The sequence below is a fragment of the Podarcis cretensis genome (genome assembly GCF_951804945.1).
Source record: "Podarcis cretensis genome assembly, chromosome: 14".
NCBI classification, from domain to species: Eukaryota; Metazoa; Chordata; class Lepidosauria; order Squamata; family Lacertidae; genus Podarcis; species Podarcis cretensis.
In genome coordinates, this window is record NC_137183.1 from 23061622 (window position 1) to 23084763 (window position 23142).

The 23142-nt window shown below is 45.9% G+C and overlaps 1 long non-coding RNA gene across 1 annotated transcript; it reads right to left on the reverse strand.

Annotated features, from left to right (window-relative positions):
• Positions 1–377: 377 nt before the first annotated feature.
• Positions 378–21706, reverse strand: LOC307203541. The gene is made up of 4 exons (XR_013833273.1): positions 19536–21706; positions 12277–12347; positions 5671–5772; positions 378–1485 (listed from the first exon to the last, which is right to left on the reverse strand). It is a non-coding gene; the product is annotated as an uncharacterized lncRNA (long non-coding RNA).
• Between the last annotated feature and the right edge of the window lie 1436 nt (positions 21707–23142).

Sequence of the window (23142 nt, forward strand, 5' to 3'; positions counted from 1 at the left end):
TGTCAGGAGCAAGGAAAGTGGGTGTGGTTTGCCTAAAATAGCCAAGTGAGCCAAACTCCAAGGCCTGGCAGGCCTCAGGAAGCCTGTGGACCAGAGGTTCCCCACTCCTGCCTTAGACCTGTCATTAGAGTGTTCTTTACTGCAAAGTCAAGAAACAGCACAACTTGTTAGCAACTAAAAAAATAACGATACAATGCATGTTAATGTGGAGTTGCTCCATTTTGATTTAATCAACAGTTCTCAGTAACAACAACAAAACCAGAACAGCAGCCCTGCAGACCAGTTGAAAACCGGCAGACCACTTAAACCTTTTGCCTTCTACGAAAGATAATGTGTGATAATGTTCACTCTATAAAAGGCAATTAGAAAGAAAGGGAAGGAAGGAAGGAAGGAAGGAAGGAAGGAAGGAAGGAAGGAAGGGGCTGACCAAGGGCAGACTGGGGTTGATGGACCAGCCTTTACTGGTTATGAAAACCATGGGCCAGGAATTTGCTAGTCCATTGGAAAAACCCAGACCTGATCCAAATGGTCTCCATCTCTGTTGTCAGGGGAAAAATGAATCATGTGCAGCTTCAACTATAGAACATTCTCAACTATTTTGCAATCTTTCAAAAGAAGGTGTGGACCACACTCATGGGCCACCAGTGGTTGGCAGGCCTTCATGTGAGAACCTCTGATCTGAATACAACCTCAAACAAATGCCAGCGCTTAGGGTATAATAAACACAGGTCATGGGCTGACCTTATCCCAGTGGTTCCCATGGTCTGAGAACCTGGCCCATTTTCGTTTTCAGCATCTTCTGAAGAACTAGAAGCCGCCCAGCTCCCCTCTTGCTGTTTCAGCTTGTTAATTACTTTGCGCTACTAACATGAACTGCACATTTCAAGACACATATTCCTCCTGGGCTTTGTTTACTTGTTATTATACTTTTAAGTGTCATCTGAAATTCCAGATGATCGCTCACTGTGCCCTAGATTGTGGTGCTACCAGAGATGATTTATCATATCTGAAGGGAAGTACAGTCATATCTGTAGGAAAATGAAGATGCAACACGGGGGGATAAAAGGGAGTTAACACAGTTCCGGCTGTAAAAGGGGCTGAGGAAGATGACATTTAGGTTCCTGTGCAAGATGTAATTTCCATCTGACTGGACTGGGCACATATCCAGCTTTTAGTTCAGCCCCAACTTCACACTAAGCATAGCTGACGTCTCTTTTAAAAGCTTCAGAGAACAAACTGACTTGAAGTGACTGGTTAGTTTTTAGCAGAAGGAGGGAAAATATGTGTTTGGTAGCACTGGTGAAGTCTGAGCTAGTGTACTGCTTAAGGAGTGACATTGTTGTGAGGAGGAGGGAAATATCTGGTGTGGTTCACAACTGAACGTGAATCTTCCAAATCCACACTTCTGAAATGGTACCCGGACCAAAATCCACCTGTCCTCCAAAATTCATGCTTCTCCAAATTTTGTGATACGGTTCTCCAACCCTGAATGTTTAGTACAAAAAATGCACACATTGGGGGGAGGGGGAAACAAAATGCCAAAATGCATGATATCTGGAGATCTTGCTTTCTAAAATGTGTATCTTAGGTAAAATTGCATAGAAAAAATGTGCATATTATAATACAGAGCAGACAAAATTTTGTGAGGGTTTAACAAAATTGCACATTGATGTAGCAAATTTAAGGTTAGGAAAGAGAAATCGTGAGAAAATGAAATCCATAGATTTGTCCATCCCTAGTTATTAGTACAGACAGGGAAATAATGGCTCTTGTGGTTGCTGGAGAAGAATGAAAAGCTACACCTGTTGAAATTCCTTCTTCTATTCATTTTTTTTTTTTTTTAGGGACGCGGGTGGCACTGTGGATAAAACCTCAGTGCCTAGGATTTGCCGATCGTATGGTCGGCGGTTCGAATCCCCGCGGCGGGGTGAGCTCCCGTCTCTCTGTCCCAGCTCTTGCCCACCTAGCAGTTCGAAAGCACCGCTAAGTGCAAGTAGATAAATAGGTACCGCTTTATAGCGGGAAGGTAAATGGCGTTTCCGTGTGCTGCGCTGGTGCTGGCTCGCCAGAGCAGCTTCGTCACGCTGGCCACGTGACCCGGAAGTGTCTGCGGACAGCGCTGGCTCCTGGCCTCTTAAGTGAGATGAGCGCACAACCCTAGAGTCGGACACGACTGGCCCGTACGGGCAGGGGTACCTTTACCTTTTATTCATTTTTTTAAAATGCAGCAGCCCTTGTAAAGACTTGGGCCACATCTGTATAGTACACTGAAAGCACTATGATATCACTTTAAACAGTCATGGCTTCTCCAAATGAATTATGGGAATTGCAGTTTGTTAAGGATGCTGCAGGTTGTTAGGAGACCCCTATTCCCCTCACAGAGCCACCATTTCTGGAGTGGTTTAGCAGTCGATCCCTGTTGACAGGGAACTCAGAAATGTAGGTCTGCTTAAAGTGGTATGATCCTGTTTTAGATGTATAGTGCAGATGGGTCACTGTCATATCACACAGATGCACACATACACCTTCATTTGCTGTTGTTGTTGGCATCCGTCTGTCTTGAGAGACAATGGAGGGTGCTTCTGGGGGTGAAGTCAAACCACTGTATTAGCAGCACTGAAGTGACCTCTCCAGGACACTAGCCTGGGCAGTGCGTATAGAGATCTTGGGCTGTCAGGCAACAAGATCCCCTTCTTGGCCTCACGGAAGAGATCCGAAGGAAAGCAGAGCAATATGTTTGGCACCAGCTTGGCTGCAGGAGTTGCCAGAAGGAGGTGTACAAGATGCCATCCAAACATGTTATGGACTCCACTCTGGATTTGTCTAGGGTTTAGTCCTTGTGCATTCTCTTGTGCAATACCATTTTGCTGGTGCAAAACATTTCCCCAGTGGAACCAGTATATGGCTAAGTGACTTCAACTTTGTGGTACATTGGATATAACACTTACTAAAAACCAACAATTTTCTAAGTGCTGTACATATATTAAAATACGGTGGTCTCTGTCTCATAAGCTAATAATTGAATAGACACGATACAAAAGGAAAAGGAATGGGGAGAGGAGATGAAAGCAAATGGAAAATGTATAATAATATGTAAAATTATGATAAAGATAGTCACCAGATTAAAAGCATTTTAGTTTATTAGTTTTAGTTGACTGACTCATTAATTGATTAAATGTGTGTAAAGTTGGCATATTAATAAAACAATGGTTGTAAAGGGGGGGGAGTCTTTATTTTAAGGTGTTCCAACTGAGGTTACAGCAGGCATTTTCATAGAAAAGGCATTCCTTGTTCTCTGCCACATGGGACAGCCTTGGGATAAAACAATTTATCATTTCTACATATAGAAGCAGCATGTAGACATTTTTGGTGAATTGTTGAAAGATCAATATATTTTGACAAATACTGTTTGAATGAAAGGTATACAGTTATTCTTATATTTATTTTTGCACAGGTTCAAGGCTGAATACAAAAAACTACAGTGTGCACAGATCTGAAGTATGCAAAATTATTGCATATTCATCAAGGCGTTTGCCCAAGACGGAGTTTGATTACCTTGTTGGTACCTCTGGAACAAATGAACATGTCTTCAAGGCTCTTTGTTCCTTGGGGGTGGGGGGGGGGACAAAAAAACATTCCATCCAAATGTTGCCTTTGCATCTCCCCCTTTTGAAATACTGGTAACTACCAGATGTCCCGTGCAGGTAAGATGTAAAGGATTTTGCTTGGACATGCTGCAAAGGAACAATAAGCACTAAGTTCTGTTGCATTCTGTTCCCATCCAGCAACTGAAATCTAAAGCAGCACTCAAGTTTTGCCAGTTTTATAATGCCAGTTGCTTCCACTTTTTAAAAAATACATACTATATGCCCATGTATTCACAGAGATGTGAGGCTGCAAGTGACACACCCAGCTGTTCACCAGCATTGTACCCAATTCTATCCCAATTGTGATAGGACAAGTCCCCTTTACCATCAACCTAATCAGATCCGCCCTCTCAAAGAATACCAGTAGAAAAGAAAGATGACCAAATGTTGTACAGCCAGCTATTCAAGCATCAAACTCCTACCTCCTGATGAAACAGAAAGATCAGTTCAGCTGTACTTTGGAAGTCACAGCATGTGACATCAAAGATCACCTGTAGTGTTATCACCCGGGAGATGATCAGAACAGGAGAGCACAATGCTGCTCTCATTAGGACCCTTTGAATTTCTCCATCAGCCGACCTCTGCCTCTCAAATCACCATGAACCAAGATAGAAAATATTAAATGAGGTCATGGGGGCTCTCTCCCTCTCATCTTCTTTAAACGGCACGGGAGACATGGTGTGACAGATCTGTCTGTACAATTTCCTCTGGCTGCAGATATGTTTTTGTTTTCCAGTTTTCAAAGTCATAAATGATGGTAGGGGAGTGTTTCTATAGAAGTTTTCAAACTGTGCTCTGGAAAGCACCACAATTAGAAGAAGATCCATCATGGCGGATGAGCTTCTTTTGTTTTTCTGAGAGACAAGCTTCTCAGTCATTATCAGTGTCCCCTTCCCCACCACGCCCGGCTGCAAAGGAACACTGCCCACCTCTGCCTTGTATTCAGTTTCTCAGAAAAGTTTTCTCCCCCCCACTTTTAGACTGACTAGTTTGTCTTCTGGGAAATGGGTGCTTTGCAACAGACCATGTCAACACCAGCCATTTTGTGAATTTCAAATCTAATACAGATTTTTTTTAAAAAAAGCTTAAAAGGCATGTTGGAGAAGCACTTGTGAGATACTGATTTCTGTAGCCCCAGCAGGTGCTGTGATTCTCCAGAGGTTTGACTTCACCCCTGGAGGCACTCCATTGTCTCTTGAAACAGACAGATGCCAACAACCTCCTCTGAGAGTGAAGGTAGTGCATTGCCATCATGGCTAGTAGCCACTGTAAGCCTTATCCTCCATGAGTTTGTCTAACCCTCTTTTAAAGCCCTCTAATGGTTGGCTTGGGACACGGGTGGCACTGTGGGTTAAACCACAGAGCCTAGGACTTGCCAATCAGAAGGTCAGCGGTTCGAATCCCCACGACGGGGTGAGCTCCTGTTGCTCGGTCCCTGCTCCTGCCAACCTAGCAGTTTGAAAGCACATCAAAGTGCAAGTAGATAAATAGGTACCGCTCCGGCGGGAAGGTAAACGGCATTTCCGTGCGCTGCTCTGGTTCGCCAGAAGCGGCTTAGTCATGGTGGCCACATGACCCGGAAGCTGTACGCCGGCTCCCTTGGCCAATAAAGTGAGATGAGCGCCACAACCCCAGAGTCAGCCATGACTGGACCTAACAGTCAGGGGTCCCTTTACCTTTTTTAATGGTTGGGTTAAGTACTTCTTGTGGGAGTGGATTCCATAGTTGAACAATAATAATATTCTCATTTATACCCCGCCCATCTGTCTGGGTTTCCCCAGCCACTCTGGGCGGCTTATGGCATATATAAAAACATAGTAAAATATGCAGTGCTTTTTTTCTGGGTGTGTGTGTGCAGGGGTACACATACCCTTAAACATTTTGTGACTCTAAGTTTGGCCTCATTGAAGGGCAGTATTTCAATATGAGTAGAAAAATGAGAGTATCCCTAAACATTTTTTCGGGGGGGGGGGGGGAGCACTGAAAATATGTGCTCTGTGAAGAAGTCCTTGTCAGCTCCTACCTGCAAAGAGGACCTGAGGCAGCTCCTTTTCATTATTTGCTTAAAGAGCTCCTGCTATTCCTCATGGGGTATCTTTGCGTAACAGCCACCTTCACGAAGGAACTGTAAAAGCAGGATGGAGGGAAGGCAATAACTGTTAATGAAGCCTGAGGTGGGATCAATGAGCCAGTGTCAAAATGGCAGCCGCAGGCGGGGTGGGGTGAGAGGGGAGGGGAGGAGAGAGGAAGGGCCAAGGAGGAAGACACAGGATTCACCTTCCCTGTCTGCCCTAAAGAAATTGTTTCAGCTCTGGACCTATCCAGAGTTGGGTTGGGGGGGGGGGTTTGCTGAGGCAGAAAATACATTCTGTATTAAGTAACACCAAATTCTGCTCAGGATAAGTGTTGCCAATTAAATAAATCCATAACACAGGAAGCTGCCTTATACCGGTAATTGACTTTTTTCTTTTTCTCTCCAATTTTAAGGGAGCGGCTTATATTCGGGTATTGTCTTTTTTTCTTTTTTCCCCCTTGAATTTTAAAGGTGCAGCTAATTTGCGGGTGCCGCTTATATTTGGGTCGATACAGTACAGTTGTACCTCGGGTTACATACGCTTCAGGTTACAGACACTTCAGGTTACAGACTCTGCTAACCCAGAAATAGTATCTCGGGTTAAGAACTTTGCTTCAGGATGAGAACAGAAATTGTGCTCTGGCGGCGCGGCGGCAGCAGGAGGCGGCCCCATTAGCTAAAGTGGTGCTTCAGGTTAAGAACAGTTTCAGGTTAAGAACGGACCTCCAGAACTAATTAAGTACTTAACCCGAGGTACCAATGTACTACGTCAGGCCACTGGTTCGTTTCTAACACTATTGTCTCTGTTGATGGGCAGCAGCTCTCAAGTATTACAGACAGGAAGTCTCTCCCAGCCCTTAGCAGAGTTGCCGGGGATTGAACCTGGGACCTTCCGCATGCAAGGCAGATGCTCTGCTTTTGAGCTACAACCCAAAGTGGCTGGCTGGGGTGGAGCCACTATGTTAGCTTCTTGGCAGGTGGGTTACTGCTGCTTACTGGGAAGAGAGGCAAACACACCAATTCGGCATTCCTGCTGGTGCAGCGAGTGGCTGTGAGAGGAGCTAAAAGTTCTGCTGCTTAATATCCCAGGTTGTTATGTACTGAGTTGAATAGGATCCAAACTGCAGCAGTCTGATTGGTCCTAGAACAATAGGATCCAAAATGCAGCAGTCTGATTGGTCCTAGAACAATAGGATTCAGAATGCAGCAGTCTGATTGGTCCTAGAACAATACAGCAGTATGATTGGTTGGCAGGAACCACCCAATCATGCTCCAGATAGAAGTGAATCCACAACCTGATTGGCTTACAGTAGAATTCCAGAATTAGCCAATCATGTGCAGCCCATTGTGTAAATAATGTATATAAAGCAGATACTTTGAGGGGACCTTCATTCATTCCTCCTCACCACTATGAGCTGAATAAAGAGCATGAAATCACTTTGCGACTCTGAGTATATTTCACAGGTCCAGTAGCAGTGGGTGGGTATCCTATCCTGGATCAAGGCAAGGTTGTTTTATATGCTCAATTGATAGACAAGAGAGAAAGAGAGACAACTTGCAACACAGTGTTCAGAAGAAGCTCTGTGTTCTGCTTTATGGATGTCTCTGTGCATTTACCTGTTTGGAAGGAATCAGATGATAATTTTGAAACTTAAAATTGGGGGGGGGGGAGGGAAGAGTTTGCCACTTGAGGAGACCAAGGTTTGGTCTTTCTTCCAGTGCTCATCCTACAGTCAAACTTCCTCTGCCCACTTAGCAAAGGGCAAGAGGCTCGCCACACCACCACACAGCCAAGAAGAACAGTGTTTAGCCCAAGGGGATAAGATGCGACTTGGACTGGTTTTGTGCTGTCTGGAAGCGTCCTGTAAATACTGATCTTTTTCCAGAAGGGAAGCTGGCTGGGGCTGATGGCACATAACAGGAGCCATTTTCTCCTTGAAATAACTTTGCCCTTGTTAACACCGAGGCCTTGTTTTCTGCTCATAAATAATGCATCCCATTTCTAGGTCTCTCTCTCTCTCTCTCTCTCCTGCTTACATGCTAGTGTCAGATTCCACACTCTGCTTTCTGGAGACTGGCTTTCTGGCTCTCTGAAGAAAAGGAAAACAGAGAGGAGGGGGGTGGGCAAATTCAGGAAAGACATAACAGACCCACAAGGCTTATTAGGCTTAACATCACTGCTCCCGATTGTGGTTTCATTTAAAGGCATCTGAGTCTTGCATCCCCCCTCCTTCCCCCTGATGCTGTCATGTGCTTTAGGTACCCTTTTCCTGACATGCACAAATAATAAATAACCCCCCCACACACACACACACACAGCAGTGGGCCACATGCATATTGCCTGGGCTTGTTCTTTCCAGATTCCTAAATTGCAGGCCAATGGTCTGAGATGGCACACAGCGCTGTGGCTTCGCAACAAAAGACCTCTGAGCTTTTAATTTTTCATATCAGACCCTTTCTTGCCATCCTGATGGTTTCCTTTTGATTGATCTTCTTTGACATCCCGCAACTGCTCCTTGTGTTTCCGGAACAGCCGCCACCGCTGCAGACCATCTCCTCTTAGGACTGGAAGAAATGTTTCCTGCAATCGCGCTTCGTTTTTCATTTTTGCCTCCTTTTAATAACGTTAAATCTGTGCACGGCTTATGGCAGTGCACTTTTATGCGTGCCTGTTGTTGTTTTTTAATAGAGAGGGAAGGAATTGTGGGTGAGGGAGGATTTCTCAGACATCTTGTAAGATCGCAAAGTAGCTGTGAGGTGTGCCATGACAGGAAACGAAAAAGTGAGTTTAAAACTGTTCTGCTCCTGGATCTGTTCTGGGGTGGAGGAATGTCCTTCCAGGGATGAGAGTTGTCTGGCTACATTCAAAACATATTGAAAGCACATTTCTTCCCCCAAAGAACCTGGGAACTATAGTTTACCCTGGAAAACTATACAGTGGTACTACAGGTTAAGTATTTAATTCATTCTGGAGGTCCGTTCTTAACCTGAAACTGTTTTTAACCTGAAGCACCACTTTAGCTAATGGGGCCTCCTGCTGCCACCGGAGCATGATTTCTGTTCTCATTCTGAAGCAAAGTTCTTAACCCGAGGTACTATTTCTGGGTTAGCAGAGTCTGTAACCTGAAGTGTCTGTAACCTGAAGCGTATGTAACCCGAGGTACAACTGTAATTCCCAGCACCCTTAACAAATCACAGTTTCCAGGATTCTTTTGAAGGAAGTAATGTGTTTTAAATGTGCAGTGTAAACAGAGCCTCAGAACCACTACTGGCAGAAGGAGGGTAATTCCCTCAAGACCCCTCCTGTGAGGCTTCTGACTGCCATCAAGTCAGCTCTCTGAAGGAATACCTGCCCCGTGGCCTAGATTTTATCTGTAGCACTTCTTCTGGATCTGATAGGGAGGAGAGCGCTTCTGGGAAACGAATGCTGTTCATCAAGGCCAACTTCTATAACTGCATTACAAGAACTGTAACGTAGAAGAATTGCAGCTGAATGTTGGAAGACTCAAGACAGGCAAAAGAAAGTACTTCTTCCACAGCACTCAGTTAAAACTAATGGAATTTGTTCGCACAAGATGTAGCAACAGCCACAAACTTGGATGGTTTTAAAGTGGTATCGCATAGATTCATGGAGGGTGGGGTTATCGGGGGCTGCTAGGCATGATGATGGTGTTCTACCTCCACTGCTGGAGAAAGTAGGCCTCTGAATGCCAGTTGCTAGGAATCAGAAGTGGGGAATGTTGCTGGTCCACCTAGCTTAGTTTTGCCCACACTGACTGATGCTCTATCACTGAGTGATAGAGAGGGTAGCGCTGTGGTCTAAACCACTGAGCCTCTTTGGCTTGCTGATCGGAAGGTGAGCTCCCGTTGTTCTGTCCCAGCTTCTGCCAACCTAGTGGCTCGAAAGCACACCAGTGCAAGTAGATAAGTATGTACCGCTGCGGCGGGAAGGTAAACGATGTTTCTGTGCGCTCTACCACTTGTCATGGTGTTCCGTTGAGCCAGAAGCTGTTTAGTCATGCTGGCCACATGACCCAGAAAACTGTCTGTGGACAAATGCCGGCTCCCTCAGTCTGAAAGTGAGATGAGTGCCGCAGCCCACAGTCGCCTTTGACTGAACTTAACTGTCCAGGGGTCCTTTACCTTTACCTATCAATAACCTACAATCAGGGCCTTTTTTGCAGCCAGAACTTGCTGGACCTCAGTTCCAGCACCTCTTAGGTGGACGCTATTGCCATTCTAAAAGAACGAGGGAAGTGTTTGTGGTGCTTTCTGGCACCTTTATTTCTAGAAAAATAGCACTGCCTACAACCTTCCTCAAACATGATGCTAAAGGAGAAGAAAAACAGGGACGGAGGAGGGAAATAACCAAATGTTAGTTCTGGGGTTACTGCACAGGCCCCTTCTGGGAAAGGAGGAACAAAAATTACAGCTGCTCCCAGCCAAGCTGATGGGGCAGGGGGCTTGTGGCCTCACCTCTCCTTCTAATGCAGCCAGGCTTTATGAGGGACTAAATTTGATTTCACTGTTACATTTATATCTCACCTTTCCTGCAAGGAGCTCAAGGTAGCCTGAGGGCCAGATCAGGGACCCTGGAGGGCCACACTGGCTTCCTAAGATGGAGATTTCTCACCCCTGGTGAAACCAGCTCAGTGTGGGTCACTCACGGAAACAGAAGAAGCCTTATAATGAGCCAGACCAATGGCTCAGTACTAACTGGCTGCAGTAGTTCTCCAGGGTTTCAGGTGTCTCCTACCCTACCTGGAGATGCCACTGGAGATTGAACCTGAGACCTTCTATGTGCAAAGTGAATGGTCTGCCATTGAGCTGTGCCCTGGAAGAGCCACTCAAGCACAACCCCTAGCTTGGTACCTTTTTCTTGCAATGCTTCCCTCCCTCTTCTGGGTTCTCTCCAGCATTAAATCAGCCACAGAGGAAGCTGTCTGGGCGCAGACGAAGAGAAATCTGCAAGTGGAGCACTAACTCAGGCAGCGGAGGATGCAGGGCAAGATGTGGGCTGCACAACATACTTCAGACATACCCAAAACAAAACCACGGATGGAGAGGAAACAGCATCCAGGCCATCGGGAAACGCATGCTTTGATCCGCGCCGATTGCTCTGGGCAGATGGCACATGGCTGCAGGAAGCAGGATGTTTTTAATGCTGCGAGCTGGAAAGCTGAGATGTACATTACACAAAGGTATTGTGCTCCATCGAAGTGACTCATGCACCTCTCCGAAAAAGCAAAGCAGGTGGCCAAAGAGCTAATATCCTTTTGCTAACAGTTATCACAACTCCCTGCATGTCTCTCTCTCTTCCCCCCCCCCACCCAGCATTTGCTTTGTTTTAGGAGGGATCCAGGATCTGTCTCGACTGCCAGAAGTTATTCCTTTACCACTACAGTGGTACCTCGGGTTAAGTACTTAATTCTTAACCTGAAACTGTTCTTAGCTAATGGGGCCTCCTGCTGCTGCCGCACCGCCGGAGCACGATTTCTGTTCTCATCCTGAAGCAAAGTTCTTAACCTGAAGCACTATTTCTGGGTTAGCGGAGTCTGTAACCTGAAGCGTGTGTAACCTGAAGCGTATGTAACCCGAGGTACCACTGTATTTGGATTGGCATTCGCTGTGTGCGCTTGTACCCCTAGGTGGAGGATGGAGTTTGCAGGATTCGGCCTCACGTTTCGCAGCTGTGCTCCTTGCTTTCTTGACATGCCCACACAGACGCCTAACAGAGCTATATACTATGTATACGTAGGACATAAGAGAATCTTACACAGACAGACACTTGAGCAGGGATTGGGAACCTTTTTTGGTCTGGGGGCCGCATTCCTTTGTGGGCAACTTTCCAGGGGCCGCATGACAGAGGTGAGCAAAAGCAGGCGGACTCTTTACTATGTGCAGTAGTCTACATTCCAGCCAGCCAGAAGTCAGGTGTTTCTACACAGATACACCCCTCCATCTGCAGCTCTGTTGTAGAGCATCAACTCTGTATTTTTAAGGTCCCAGGTTCAATCCCTGGCAAAGTTGGGTAGGGTTGGAAAAGACTCCTGTCTGAAACCCTGGAGAGTCACAGTGTATACAGTACGAAGCTAGATGGACCAATGTCCATGCATAAGGTTTCAGGTTCAACCCCGGCATCTCCAAGTGGGGCTGGGGGAGACTCCTGCCTGAAGTGCCTGGATAGCTCAGTTGGTTAGTGTGAGGTGCTGATAACACCAAGTTTGCAGGTTTGATCCCCGTTATGGGACAGCTGCGTATTCCAGGTTGGACTAGATGATCCTCAGGGTCCCTTCCAACTCTACTATGATTCTAGAGCTGCTGCCAGTCAGTGTGGACAGTACTGAGCTACATGGACCAGTGGATTGTCTGACTAGTGATAAGGCGGCTTTCTGATGTTCCAAATATGTGTAAATTTACTCCAACCTTCAGTAAAGCTTTTGCTGGATCCACACGACCTGCGCAAAACATAACCCATCACAAAACAATAGATACTAATAGAAAGCCTCTAAGAAACCAACAGGAATGCCAAAAGGAAAATGCCCAACATCTTACCCCAAGGAAGATCACTTTGTCAAAGATGGCCAAGCCTCCTTAAGGAGTCGGTTCCAAAATCGGGCAACATCCTGGCTGAAAAACAATATTAAAATTTTTGCAGCAAACAACAAAACGGAGGCCGAGGGCAGAATCAGCTATGGTCCCTGGATTTAACAGACTCAGAGCACACTGGACTGCTTCTTTTCAGCCTCTGCCAGCCAGCTGAAAATGACCTACTTTTAAGAACATAGGAAGCTGCCTCTTACCAAGTCTGACCATTGGTTCAATTTAGCTCAGTACCGTTGACACTGACTGGCAGCAGTTCTCCTAGGTTTTAGGCAGGATTTCAGTTGGTTGGGACTGAAGCTGAGACTTTCTGCATGCAAACCAGATGCTCTAACCACTGAGCCCCTTTCCTCTCACCCTGCAACTGTGGGAGCCCTTGATTTCTGTGGATCTCTGTTCATTGCATCATCCTCTCCTGCAAAGCTCCGCCGATGTTCTTCTGCGCACATCATTTTGTGTTATCATTTTGCAAAATCATTTACAATGTGTGGTTTATTGCAATTTTGCACGCCCGGGATCTATGTGAACCTGCTTTCCTTCCCTCCCTCCCTCCCAGGAATTTCACAAGTTAGTCATGGTGGCCTCTGTGCCGCCTTACTTGCTTATTCTGCTTTATTTTGGTAATAAATTTTCCCATACAAATCCCAACCCTGAAAATCTCGTCTGTGTTTCAGGTTCCTAAAAGCAACTGCTTGTTTAAAAAAACAAAGCCCTGTTGAAATTTCCGAACTTCTTTGAGCTAACTCAAGAGGAAAACAAGAATTAATCATATACACTTTTTCTTTAAGCGAAGAAAAACCATCTAATTAAAGCCACAGCAGAGAATCTGAGCCCCCAAGCCACCTCCTCAAGTTGTGGAACTCAAGCTCCCAGAACTCCCTGGGAGGAAGGACTGACTGTTAAGGCAAATAGGCCAAGCTGGCTGGGCGGATGGGAGTTTTAGTTCTGTAAGAGGAATAGGGTTCTCCTGCCGACTCTCAGCACCCTTAACAAACTACACTACCCAGGATTCTTTGGGGAAAACCATGACTATTTAAAGTGGTATCATAGTACTTTAAAAGTGTGGTGCATATGGGGCCTAAGTTAAAAGGTAAAGGGACCCCTGACCATTAGGTCCAGTCGTGACCGACTCTGGGGTTGCGGCGCTCATCTCGCTTTATTGGCCGAGGGAGCCAGAGTACAGCTTCTGGGTCATGTGGACAGCATGACCAAGCCACTTCTGGCGAACCAGAGCAGCGCACGGAAACGCCGTTTACCTTCCCGCCAGAGCGGTACCCATAGCTATCAACTTACAGATTTGAAAATAAGGGACCAGCAGCCTTGAAAATAAGGGACCTGCAGCCTCACCTGTTCCAGGCACTCCAGTCTTCCTGTCAAACTCATGCTGGTAGCTTCGAGAACACTGTCCAACCAACTTTGTAACCAGAGGTTCAACTGAATAGAATCTGAATCACATGCACCACAAGGCCTATGCAGCCTCAACTTAAGATGGCTTCCCGGCCTGGCTTTGCACTGCAAAGTTTGCAGCAGCACGTGCAACAAAATGGCATCCAGCATTCAAAAACCCCCTCAGCTTGCATTAACTAGCCACACACAAGGCATGCAAGCTCCACCCCCCAGTCGTTCTTAGACTTCTTATTGGATGAGCAACACAGCCAAGCAACACAGTTGGAGCCTCCCTCCTCCCTGGCCGGCAGGGAGGGAGGGAGAGGAGCTGCTTCCTTTGAAATTTAAGGGACATCATTTAAGGGACATTTAAGGGACATCCATCAATAAGGGACAGCAGCGGGACATGGCGCTGGAATAAGGGACTGTCCCTTCAAATAAGGGACACTTGACAGCTATTTATCTACTTGCACTTTGATGTGCTTTCGAACTGCTAGGTTGGCAGGAGCAGGGACCGAGCAACAGGAGCTCACCCCGTCGTGGGGATTCGAACCGCCGACCTTCTGATCGGCAAGTCCTAGGCTCTGTGGTTTAACCCACAGCACCACACGCGTCCCTATTGGAGCCTAAGTTAGGGTTGCCATATTCCCAAAAGTGAAAATCCAGGGAAAGTTGTTGAGCTTTCCCCCCTCAAAATAAAGTTTTGGGTAGGGTTGCCACATACCCACAACATTCCAGTCCTGCCTGGGCCTTCCCTGCATCGGGCAGCTGTTGGGGGCTATCACCACTGCTGTAGGGGAAGGCAGAGGCAAAAACAAATGTGAAAACACCCCCCAACACTCCCCCTGGAAAAAGCGAAAATGGTCAGGCTTGTGACAGATGTTGCTCCAGTTGTGCCACCGCCACCCCTGCTCCATCACCTTCCTCCCTCCCCGGCCAAGGGAATCCCCAGATGCTATTTTAGGCATCCGATTCATGTCCAGAATTTTCCGGATGTATGGCAAGCCTAGGTAAGTTCAACTTAGAGTAGACCCACTGAGATTAATGGACTTAAGTTAGTCATGTCCATTAATATCAGTGGGTCTATTCTGAGCAGGACTTACATTGGATGCACTCTCAAAGACTTGAATTTGTGTGTGAGAGAAAAAGAATTGCTCGGTTCTGGCACACACAAAATATTATTTGGGTCACAATTATTTAGTTATACAGTAAGTGCTGCCTTTTGCACCAGGCTCTGCCTGGTGGATCTCCTGCTTCTCCCGAAAAACAAAGCAAATCTTGCAATGCTCTGCTTTAGTCTGGCTCCTGTACATTGCATTCTGATACTCCACCAATGGCTGTTATGCAACTATTTGGGAAAACCAGAAGAGTGTAATTTTGAAGATATACTGGCCAGTGGGGGACAGGCGGAAACACAATTGTCCTACAATAGGTTCAAAATATACCTCAGTAGCTGCAGGACCTTTTGGTGTAGTGCAGGCATGGCCAAACTTGGCCCTCCATACTATTTTGGAACTACAATTCCCATCATCCCTGACCACTGGTCCTGTTAGGGATTATGGGAGTTGCAGTCCAAAACATCTGGAGGGCCAAGTTTGGCCATGCCTGGTTTAGCGAAAAGAGGAGGAAGAGAGAACATGAAGTAATTTAATAAAATGGTGCAAGACATGTAGAAGGCGGATAGAGAAAAGTTTTCCTCCCTCTCCCATAATACAAGAAGTCATGGACATCCAACAATGCTGAATGTTAGAAGATTCAGGACAGATGAAAGAAATCACTTCTTCAAGCAGTGCAAAGTTAAACTATGGAACTCACTGCCACAGTGAGTCAGTGATGGCTACCAAGGACTTACCCACACTTCCTCTTGCCCTGCTTCTTCCCCTCTGGGGAAAACCACTCTTTAGTGCTCAATTAGAGCAAACTGGGGTTTTCTCCAGATTGAAGTTTGCCCCAGTTGAGCAATAAAGAGCAGGTTTTCCCTAGGAATGGGGAAAGGGAGGAACTGCTTGGGCCCATGCTTTCTAGGCACAGGATAAGTGGAAGAGTGCCTAGCTTTAAAAGAGGGCTGGACAAATTCATGATGGATAAGGCAATCAGTGGCTACTAGCCATCATGTCTATGCTCTGCCTCCATGGTCCACTTTTCCCTCTGGCTCCAGCCATCATTTGCACACAACCCTTGGAAACTTGCATGTGAGGAGCTGTGGCTCTTGGGTGGGAAAAGGTTCCCCAACCCTGGTCTAGTGGGATCTCCAGGACCCTCTTTCTACGAGGGCCCACTGTGCCGAGCATTGCAACGGAGATTTGAAGGCTTGTGGCCAAACATGAATAATAAAAGTTCGAAACCTGATTCTGCTTTCTTTCTTCTTCTTTTTTTAAAAGTAGAAAACTGCCGGGCCTCACCTTAGTCTCTCCCCAACAGTAACATGAGAATCAGAGCAATAATATTAACAGTCATAAAACTGTTCCCCACACCCAGCTGGGGCGCTTCATAAAATATAATAAAATACAATTAGCATTCCAGGCACTTACATAAGTAGAAGCACAGGAACATAAAAGGGTGCCGCATACTGAATCAGCCCAATTGGTCCATCTAGCTCAATATGCCAAACTCGTAGTCCCAAACTATGGTCCAGAGCATGGGTAGGCAAACTAAGACGCGGGGGCCTTCTCAATCCAGCCCGTGGACGGTCCAGGAATCAGTGTGTTTTTACATGAGTAGAATGTGTCCTTTTATTTAAAATGCATCTCTGGGTTATTTGTGGGGCATAGGAATTTGTTCTTTTCAAAATATAGTCTGGCCCCTCACAAGGTCTGAGGGACAGTGGACCGGCCCCCTGCTCAAAAAGTTTGCTGACCATGGGAGGTGCCAACTTGCACCGAAAATTGAGGGGGCCCTGCATCACATGCACAACATTCCATCAGAGGAGAACAAATGTAGAGCACAGTGTGACTTCAATGGTCATTGTCTCTTCCTTTCTTGCACTAAGCCTCCTTCTACACTGGGGGACCCTCCTCCCTCCCAAAGGATATGGGGGGCAGAACAGCTCAGACCCTATGAGCTGGCACCCCTGCTATGGTCCATGGACCACCACTGGTCCATGAGCTTCATTCAGGGTGTATGTCCTCAGTGTGCCTGTCTAAATACAATTAAAAGTCATACAGCATCTAGCACAGCGCGTTACAGTTGCTACAACAGGCAGAAGAAACATCAAGGGGTCTGTCAACACACACACAATTTTCAAATAGTTCATAAAAGGGAAAATTTGGGAACCACTGGTCTAGAGTGACCAGCAGTGACTCTCTGGGCTTTAAGGGCCAGCCCTACCTGAAGCTGCCGGGAACTGAACCTGTGGCTTGTCCATATGCAACACTGACACTGAGCTATGGTGCTTCTCAATGCAAAGTACTGCGGGAAGCAATCCTAAACTAAATGCAAAGGGACCCCTGACCATTAGGTCCAGTCATGACCGACTCTGGGGTTGCGGCGCTCATCTCATTTTATTGGCCAAGGGAGCCGGCGTACATCTTCTGGGTCATGTGGCCAGCATGACTAAGCCGCTTCTGGCGAACCAGAGCAGCGCACGGAAACGCTGTTTACCTTCCCACAAGAGTGGTACCTATTTATCTACTTGCACTTTGACGTGCTTTTGAACTGCTAGGTTGGCAGGAGCAGGGACCGAGCAATGGGAGCTCACCCCGTCACAGGGATTCAAACCGCCGACCTTCTGATTGGCAAGTCCTAGGCTCTGTGGTTTAACCCACAGCGCCACCCGCGTCCCATTAATCCTAAACTACCCATGCCCTAAAACATTTGGGATCAGGCTACCTTGAAGGACCACCTACACCAGGTGTAGGCAAACTCCGGCCCTCCAGATGTTTGGGACTACAATTCCCATCATCCCTGACCACTGGTCCTGTTAGCTAGGGATGGTGGCAACTGTAGTCCAAAACATCTGGAGGGCCAGAGTTTGCCTATGCATGACCTACACACATATTTAACAACTTTTTAAAAATGGGATGGCATTGTGTTCCCGCAGAATTCCCACAAACAAAACCACAGGAAAGATACCGAAACAGCTGTGCTTGCCATATACTGTGGCCTTGTTTCACACCAAGCCACCACTTCCACACTGATTTTTCCGTCTTCTGGAGACAGACAGCAGTGGTCTGTATATCTGGCTTGCCTGCAATGACTCCACCACAAACAAACGGAAGACAAACAAGCAGCGCATCTTGTAGCACATGACAGACTGAACAAATGTATTGTGACATAAGCATTTGTGGGGTGCAGACGACTTCATGCATCTGATGTAGCAGACTGCGTGGCATGAAAGCTTGGACTGTAATAAATGCCTTCGTCTTTCAGCTGCCATAAGATTCTTTCTTGTTTTCGCTAACACAGCTCCTGGAAATCGCTTCACCACGGGGACCAATTTCTTTTCCCATCCACCTGTGGCTTCCCTTGTAACGCAAAACGGGGAGTGGGCAATTGTTCTTCTGTTGATGCTACCAATTCATGGCAAGAAATGAAGTTATAACAAACGCCAACTGACATCATTAGCTGAGGGCAGAAAGTGGTGAATCTGTCAATTTTGGTTCCTTTCCGTTTCTCATTTCCTCTTCATTCTTAAATTCAGTTCTCCTCATTTCCACATCAAGTTTGCAATGCTGAATGAAAATTCACCAGCATTTTAGCATCAATTTCTCCTAATGTATTTTTGCAAAGCTATTTCCCCATATAGAATGCATTTGTGCACATTGTATTCACTAATTTACAGTTTTTTTAAATGTACACTTTAGCCATGTATATCTATTTTAGTATGCATTACTTGGCTCTGCATTGCAAAATTCAGAAAAGTGTGAATTAAAAAATAAATAAATAAAAAGGCTGTATTTCATTTCACATTTTTGGGGGGGAAAGTGTGGATTTGGTGGGTTCATCTTTAAATGCAACCTGCATTTGATTTTTACCCATCCCTGGCAGAGCAGAGTAAGTGCTTTGGTGTGAGCCCCATGGAAACAAATTGGAGAAACTTGCATACAACAGAGAACATGTATGTTTCTAAGCTCTTTCCCACTTATTTCTGCAGGCCTCATGCCAGAAAACCTCCCTGCAGATCATGCCCTCCAAGAATATTCACATTAGACCCTCCTCTCGCTTCCTGCAAAAATAAATAAATAAACGCAGTTCCACTCCTGTGACAGTTAAGGACTTGCAAAATTCACAGGATTATAACAAGTCAGCTACAGTGACAGGAGGGGGGAAATCTCCCTGTTCTTCTTGCGCCTTGGGCAGGCTCCCTGATTAATCTGGTCTGGTTTTTGTCTGTTGCACAGCAGGAAGCCAAATCCAGCTCAGGACTGGACTGGAAATATTTCTCACGCTTCTGTTATCGTAGACAAATTGTAACAGCGTGAGTATTGTACAAATGACACCAATGCCCACTGCTTGACAGGAAGCAGAAAGGGCACAGCTATGCTGCAGCCTTATAATTAATTGCATTTCTTCTTCTCCTTCTCCTATTATTATTATTATTATTATTATTATTATTATTATCGCACTGGGATCCCCATGTAGGTTTGCCACTATGACATGCAAACTTCCTCTCTGCCCCTCGCTACTACCCATCCACTTCTTCTCTGGTTACTGAAGGCATCTTCCACACCAAATAATGCCCAAACTTCTCTTGCTTTAGAACTGGTGGCCACTACAATCCTAAGAGCACGCCAGACACAATTAGGTCTCATCTATGGCTTTGTATTTAATGCCATGCTTGTAAGTTGCCTTGCTGGCTGTTGCAGTGGGAAAACAGGATGTAGTACCTTGAAAACAAAGAGATGCCTCCAAAATCACAGCGGTGCTCACACAACAGTGTTCTGAGTTCCTGAGTTGATGTCACTGCAGTTGCTGCTTTAAATTTTCTAATGATCGTTGGCACAGCTGTGGAGCATCATGCATTCCAGAAATGGTGGTTAGATCATAGTTAGCTTAGTGGTGCATTGTATTTATGGGTTTCGCAAAGACATCTGGTTGGCGACTGTGAGAGCAGGGTGCTGGACTAGATAGGCCTTCTTCATCTGATCCAGCAAGTTCTTCTGAGCTGCAACAACACCCATGGGAAAGGCTGATTTAGGGCACAGGAAGCTGCCCTATGATGAGTCAAGCTGTTGGTCCCTCAAGCTCAGGATTTCCTCTGAACGCCAGCAGCTGGGACTCACAAGTAAGGAGAGTGCAGTTGCACTCAGGTCCTGCTTTCGGGCTTCTCATGAGTGTCTGGTTGGCCACTGTGGAAACTGGATAATTCAGTTGGTTAGAGCATGGTGCTGATGATGCCCAGGTTGCAGGTTTAATCCTCGTATGGGATAGCTGCATTGCAGGAATATGGACAAAATCGAGTTTCCCCAAACTTGTGTCTCCAGCTGTTTTCAGACTACAATTCCCATCATCCCTGACCAATGGTCTTGCTAGCTAGGGGTGATGGGAGTTGTAGTCCAAAAAAAGCTCGAGACACAAGTTTGGGGAACCCTGGACTAGATGATCCTCAGGGTCCCTTTCCAACTCTACAATTCTATGATTCTATGTCTAGGTGAGCCTTTGGCGTGAACCAGCAGAGCTCTTCCTATGTTCTTTTATGCATGCCAGGAGGGAGAAATGTGATGTGCAAAGAGGGGGGAAGGCTGACCTGTGCCTTCCAGGTCTTGAAAGAACATGAATCATCCATTTTCAGGTCATTTCAGTGGTAGCAAGATCAGGGAGGGAAAGCAAGAGAGCGCACGAGGCTATGAAAACCGAAATGTAGGTCATGGATGATCACAGCAATAAAAGTCAGTGTGTTCTTCTCGGGAACAGGAAAGAGAAGGCGCTCCTGATTTCTGTACAGTCTTTCAGTGGACTTTTATATTCACCCTCTTTTTCCGGAGCATGAAAGTAGCCCCTTACCATCACTAACTAGGGGAGAGGAATGACCCGCCTTTATCATTTTTAAATGCATTTATATATGCCGGGAAAGGATCCTGTTGCTGCAACATCTATGAGATCCTTTCAAGAGCTGCTAGGCCCTGGAACCAGGGTTTTAAAATCATCCCATCATTGTCACACAGCTTCATCCCTTTGCATATTTTAACATATTTCCAAGCAAATTTCATTTCACGAAGCTTGAAAGATTTAAAGCTGCTCCTCCTCAAAAAAGAGAGAGGAAGCCCCCCACCACCACCAACAACCATATGTGTTTTTATCCAGTGAAAATGTCTTGAGCTTGACAGCACTTTTAAGCCACCATTCTTTTCATTAAAATAGTTGCAGAATACCCCTGGGAGCAGGGAGCGGGCCGGGGAAATGGGGCATTATATCATGAGCCTATTCCTTCTCTCATGTTTAAGCAGATTCTGTGTCACATCCTGCAAGCCATTTCCCTCACATTGGAATGAAAAAAAGTTGAAAAATAAGGGGTGGGGGAAAGGAAGAGGGAAAAGGCAAGGCCAATGACAAAGGACGGATGCTTGTGAATTCAAAAGGTGTCAATCACTTAAGTCAACCACAGCATATATATTTTTTCCTTCGCTGGGCTCAAGGAAATCCTTGGCTAATGGTGGTTTAGAGCATGGAACGAGCTAGTTCAGTTTCACAAAGTCCACTGAATTGGTTCAAAAAAAAAATATCTTAATGGATTGGACTGTGCCATAGAATTGTAGGGTTGGAAGGAATCCCGAAGATCATCCAGTCCAACCCCTTGCAATGCAGGAATCACAGTTAACGAATCTCTGACACACGGCCAACCAAACTTCTGTTTAAAAGTCCCCAATGAAGCAGAGTCCATCACCTTCTTAGGTAGCCCCTTCCACTGTCAAATAGCTTTTACCTTCATAAAGTCCTTCCCGATGTTTCGTTGGAACTAGACACAGTACTCAAGGTGGAGTCCAACTAAGGCAGAATAGGGGGGAACTCTTACTTCTCTTGATCTGGACACCATACTTCTGTTGGTGCAGCCTAGAATAGCATTAGCTTTTTTCCCCCTTTTGCTTCTGCATCACACTATTGACCCATGTTAAAATTGTGGCCTTCCTCTTGTTGTTGGCATCCATCTGTCTTGGGAGACAATGGAGGAGTGCACCTTTGGAGGTGAAGTTTAACTGTTGGAAGGTTTCAGCGCCTGCTGTGGCCGTAGAGACTAATGCAGGAGAGAGATGTTTTGTTGCAGCAGGGTCAAATGACGGCATCTGGTTGTGCTGCTGCAGATGCACCATGGCGTTCCTTTTCTCTGCACCCCTCCCTTTCTTCCTGTGGTCACTGCTATGAGTACATGACCTAACTGCCTTCTAAGACCCCTAGATCCTTTTCACATGGGACATCCACCTTGGAGTTTCATTTCACGTATTGTTTCTGGAAATGTGAACCTGGAAGGTTTTGAGAACTGAACCCCATTTTTACCCCCTAACCGTGACCAGATTCTGCTCAGTCTTTGTCTCTTGCCCAGCAAAGTCTATTACACCAGCTTGGCACTGAACCCACCAAGCTCCCTTCTTCCTCTCATGGTGCCAATGTAGATATATTTAAGTTGCCAACCCACTTCCAATCCATTTTTTTAAAAAAAATCAACTCCAGGCCAGAGTCTGGGGCAGGGAAAGTAAATATTGACTTCTCACTAATTCTGGCGCAAAAAGTGAGTCCTTTTCACACAGCCTGGAAGTGCATAAAGTGGGTGCGTGGAGGAAGGTAAACTTGTTTGTGCACTGAGCACGCATGCATAGCCAAAAGGACATGCATCATGCCAAAAAGTAGGTGAAAGAGAACATAGATTTGTATAACGTATATTTGGTAATAGATATGGATGCATAGTGGGGAAGGCTGACCCAAGTGGCTTGCCTAGTTTGCTGCCCAGGTGCCAACTTTTTGATGGGCAACTTTAAGACTTTCCCACTGTTAGCAGTATCACTTGAATAACACATATGGAATCCAGTGAGAAAAGAAATTGATAATACATTATTGAGGGGAAACAGAACAAAAACAGTGTATAATCTGAGGAGGAAGGAGCAGAGAGGGTTAGTTTTCTTAGGTCAGGCCTTGTTTGTAGCAGGGTGACATTCAACAACAAAATATACAGGTTAATAACTTCCTCAGAACTACACAGAATTCATGTTAGCTAAGCAAAGATCATGCCACACTGCCTGGTTGCTAGGCAACATTATCCCACCCCCAGATAGTTGGCACTGAGAACATAATTAACCCTTAGGTTACTAGTGGAATGATCCCTGCTGCTGTATTTGCAACACCTCCACCATCTCTTTTCTTATGGTTCCTCTTCTTTAAACTGGACATGGATTAGACTGTCCAGAGGGAATGAAGAACAAAACTTTAGGTTGTATTCATTGCTAGTCCTGGTCAGAGTAGACCCATTGAAGTTCATTACTATCTTAGGTTCGTTAAGTCCAG